Source organism: Amblyomma americanum, chromosome 1, assembly GCF_052857255.1.
Source record: "Amblyomma americanum isolate KBUSLIRL-KWMA chromosome 1, ASM5285725v1, whole genome shotgun sequence".
In the NCBI taxonomy this organism is placed as follows: Eukaryota; Metazoa; Arthropoda; class Arachnida; order Ixodida; family Ixodidae; genus Amblyomma; species Amblyomma americanum.
Genome location: NC_135497.1, coordinates 267,163,973 through 267,168,648, shown reverse-complemented (window position 1 = coordinate 267,168,648; position 4,676 = coordinate 267,163,973). Strand labels below are relative to the sequence as shown.

The following is a 4,676-nucleotide window of genomic DNA, read 5'->3' as shown; positions in this document are numbered from 1 at the left end:
TTGTGCTGCCTACCCGGACTGGTTTACCGAGCGTAGGGGAGCGTTTCGCTTCAAAACGCTCCATGTATATCCCGGCGACGAGCTATGGATGCCGGCTCATCCCACATCATCATCATCATCATCATCATCATCATCATCATCATCATCATCATCATCATCATCATCATCATCATCATCATCATCATCATCATCATCATGACTACGCCCACTCCCACTGCAGGACAAATGCCTCGCCCATGTCTCTCCAATGAACCCTGTTCTTTGCCAGCTGCGTCCAGCGTTCCCGCAAACTTCTTGCGGGCATACGGCGTAAGCGGATCATGGTATTGAAACGTCACGCTCACAAATTTTGCTCTTAGTGCCTGGTGCTGTTTAGAAGCACACCATAATCACTTTTGCACGTCGGGGGTGTAGCTCAGATGGTAGAGCGCTCGCTTAGCATGCGAGAGGTACGGGGATCGATACCCCGCACCTCCACTTTTATTTTTTGCGCCCCCTTCCTCTTTTTTTTTAACGCGAAGAAATGTTTCCAATTTACGTAGTCCGTCAAAAAAAAAGTACGCGACATCACGGACGCCACGATGGAGCTCCATATGCAGCTCATGGAAAAATTCCCAGCTGGTTCTAGTTGGTTCGAACTGGGACCAACTGGAAATAGTTCTATAAACCAGCTAGACTGGTTAAAAATTGGGCCACAGAGAAACGACGCTGGGACATTCGTGGTAGTGCACATTGTGCGGTGAAGGGAACGAGGGGTGAAATTTTTGTTAGGCATATATGATGCCTCCTTGACAGTGCTCTTCACAAAAATAAAATTATTGATCAAAATGCTGTGGGCGGCATTTCAAGGGCCCATAGTGGGCTGCACTATCATGAAACATCCTCCTCATCAACTTCTGAACGAATAGCGCTCGGCAGATTTTTCCGTGGCCCTTCAATGTTACGGAACGGCGAATGCCGTCCATTGCTTCCTTTGATGCGCCGTCACCGTCTTCCAAAACTGACGTTTCCGCCGTGCATCTGTTATATTAAACATAGCGGCAACTATGATGTAGACTCAAGCCAACCATACATTATCGAAGTTGAACTGTCCGCTAGGGCAAGGCCTGCAAAGAACAGTGCTTGCTTAATAGGGCAAAGAAAAGGAGACATATGAGCTGTCGGCGCGCACGTGGTCTGCTCCTACTCCCTAGCCACTGATTCCAAAATATTTGCCTCCAAGGTTTCAAGTCAGTTCAAGTAATTAAGCGTTCAAGATGGTGCCGAGCCTGTGACTTAAACTCTGCAATCAACGACGCTTAAAAATAATGTCTCCCCTTGCATAAAATGATGCGTAAAACAGGACTCAAGTCGCTTCCTCTCTCTCCCTTTTTATTTCCTTCTACAGCTGTGCTCGCATCACTAGACTTCCCCCTTCAAAATGCGGTCTCCGCAGCCGGGACTCGATCCCGCGATCTGTGGACTCAGTGACGGAAGGTGTGTGTGCGCGCGGGCGTTTATTCACCAAAATCAAAGCTCCCGCTTTAACGTGACGTCATTAACTTGAGACCAGATGCCGAGGGAGGAAGTCCCGCTACAGCTACTGCGTTGCGGCGTAATGAATATGTTAGCTGGGCCAATTTAAAGATGTGGCACGTTTGTAAGGCTTACCAGCGCTTCTGTTCTAAAGGTTAAAGAAAGCTCAATAAATTTTGACGCCATCTGCGAATAAAAGTGTCGACTACTACATGTGCTGCCCTCTGCCATTTAGTTTTGGAGCCGCATCTTTGGCGCTTCCGGCTGCCGGTGGAGCCAGCGTTTCCGCTTGCGTGGTGTGCCGGTGTGTGGACCGCGTTTGATACAAGGCGGATTTAAAGTGGTGGCGAAGGCTGGGCCGAAAAGTGGTTTAGCGCGACTGGAGCACAACCAGAGGATGGGGGCAAAACACTCATATAAAGAAATGATAAAGCTACAAAATTGGAATGTAATCTGCCAATAGAAAAAAAATATATTAGCACCTTGTTTTATGAAAGAGGTAAGTCATTTTATTAAAACCTGGCAAATTTTGTATTTTTGCAACACTCTTGACCTGCCCCCTATTCATGAGTGTGCGGTGCATTACAGCGCATCTTTGCAGGCCTTGTTTCGATACCCGGCTAACCCGGCCACAGTGGCGGGAGCTTCAAGGCGGATTTATAGTGGTGGCGAAGGCTGGGCCGAAAAGTGGTTTAGCGCGACTGCAGCACAACCAGAGGATGGGGGGCAAAACACTCATATAAATAAATGATAAAACTACAAAATTGGAATGTAATCTGCCAATAGAAAAGAAAAAATATATTAGCACCTTGTTTTATGAAAGAGGTAAGTCATTTTATTAAAACCTGGCAAATTTTGTATTTTTGCAACACTCTTGACCTGCCCCCTATTCATGAGTGTGCGGTGCATTACAGCGCGTCTTTGCAGGCCTTGTTTCGATACCCGGCTAACCCGGCCACAGTGGCGGGAGCTCACGAAGCGATTTCTTAACGCCAGCTGTCTGCGATGGCGCGCCTGGTAAAGCGTATAAATTTAGCTCGCCGGTCTCAAAATGCTCCTTTTGCGAAGTTTTCGTCATCCTTGCACGTCGCTTCTTTGTCACCGTTCGGTAAGATTTGCACCCCGCTGCACCGCTGCGGCAGTTTTCTCGGTTTTGTCGTTTCCTTCGGCGTGCGGCCAGTGCGAAGCCTTTTTCCGTCTTTGCACGCTTCGCGCTCTTCTTTTGAAGCGCTTAGCGCTTCATTTCAAGATGAGCTTGCGGCATGTGAAGAAACGATGCTCCGTGGTACACTGCGACAGCGTGGATAGTACCATTGGTGTCACGCTACACCGATTCCCACTGGACTTTCACAGGTGTGTCGTCTGGTCTAGGTATGCGCGATAGCTTCGATATGGTTTCGCCGGGCTGTTCGCTCGTGTTTCATAGCTGTAACCCGTTCGTGCGTACTTGGCTTCATGTTTTCGGGGATATTTATGTACTACACTGCAGGGCACACACTTTCAGTTCTGAGGTGTGCGAATGTCCTTGCCCCGCGAATGTCCTTGCACTTCACTGTACGCTGTACATGTGTACTTTTGTTGACGTAAAATTACTTCAAATTGATCCGGCTAACGAGTAGAAGTACTCTGGAGATGGTACGCCGGCTCAATGTATGGTATTTGCTCATACGTTGAGCACGTTTGAGGGTGCTAAAGCTGGCTTTAACATTGCCTTGCAGATGTAAACGCACCTGCTATATTCTTTCAGCTGAAGAAATTAAATGTGAAGAATAATCCCAGTGTGCTCTATGGTCTGTGTTGATGCGCCTACTTATGTCATGTTATGTTTGCTTCAATTGAAGCTGTCGTAGCATTGTTTTCTATACTTTTCAATTTCCTGACAACGTTCGTGGCACTTCAGGGCTTTTTCCTATCTGCACTGTGACTATTGAGATGATTAGCCAACTTAAACAATACTGCTTCTGCTGCCTGTGACATGTATTTTTTGTTTGTGTGCCAAGGGTGTGCTTTGTGACTGTATTTGTTTGGTTGCTGCAATAAACAATGAATATGAAACTATGAAAACCATACTTGCCGTACACTCTATTGCGAACTGTGCACTTGAGCCAGTGTTTTGTGCATCATACCTTGCTGTACTCAAAAGCTCTCAAAAGTACTAGCACCAGTATTTGCGCTACGAATCATGCATGCTTCGCCAGTGTCTGGAAGTGTTGCTGCCTTTCTATGCTGCCCCTCCTTTACCAGTCACTTTCATTGCGTTCCCAATTGCACATTAACAAGGCCATAACTAGCAGGAACTCGAGCACATTTGACTGGCAAAGGTTGGGGCGCGCTGAAAGGCAGCAACCTTCGAGAGGTACGGGCTCGAAAACGCGGATTCTACAGAAAGACCGCTTTATAATTCGCGCCAAAAGCATACGTATGCGTGACGTCATTCTACGTCACGTTTGCGTAGTTTGCCCCCCAAAATCCAGGGGGCGCTGGAGTGCCCACGAGCCGCCATTTTTTGGACCAATGGGCGTCTATGGAGCCTTCGCTACCAGTGTACATCTACCTTTGTAGTTCCTGAGCCCTTTGTGGGCTTCTGGTTCCGCCCCGTGCGCTTCCGGAGGTCCTGATTACGCTGCTGCCTTGGGTCCCGGTGTTCCTAATCCCGTTTGCTGCCCTTGGTCCTGCTGGACCCGGCGGCAGCGCCCAGGTCCACCACGGATCTGCCTCCACCAGCTACCAGACCAACGAAAGCCCAGTGCTTTCAGTTCACCGTGCCGGTACCTACTCCGGCGGTCGTCGGTGTCGGGGGGCTGCAATATCTGCAGCACCTCGGCGGAACCAAGTTCCTTGCAGCTTTTATGCGAAGCATAATAGGGAACACTACTTAGCTCAACCATAGCCCAGCCTGGCGCGGCCGCGACCACCATTGACGTCATAGCCTAACTCCTCCTCCCGCTAGGGGCGCTGCAGCCGAGCACGTGGTCTGACGTCACGAAAGCTGAGGAGAGACGGGGCTCAACTCGCGCGGTCGCCGCGCGGCCGCGACCACTAAGGCTAACTCCCGCTCCTCCCGCTAGGGGCGCTGCAGCCGTGCACGTGGTGCAGCCGTGCAAGGGAAGTTCTTTGTTGTTTGAGGCCAGGACTGGAGTTTTGCGGACTAAGACGTATAG

At 49.4% G+C, this 4,676-nt stretch overlaps 1 non-coding gene across 1 annotated transcript; it reads left to right on the top strand.

Moving 5' to 3' along the window:
* Nucleotides 1-404: 404 nt before the first annotated feature.
* On the top strand, nucleotides 405-477 carry TRNAA-AGC (transfer RNA alanine (anticodon AGC)). The gene has a single exon. It is a non-coding gene; the product is annotated as a tRNA-Ala (tRNA).
* Nucleotides 478-4,676: the final 4,199 nt, after the last annotated feature.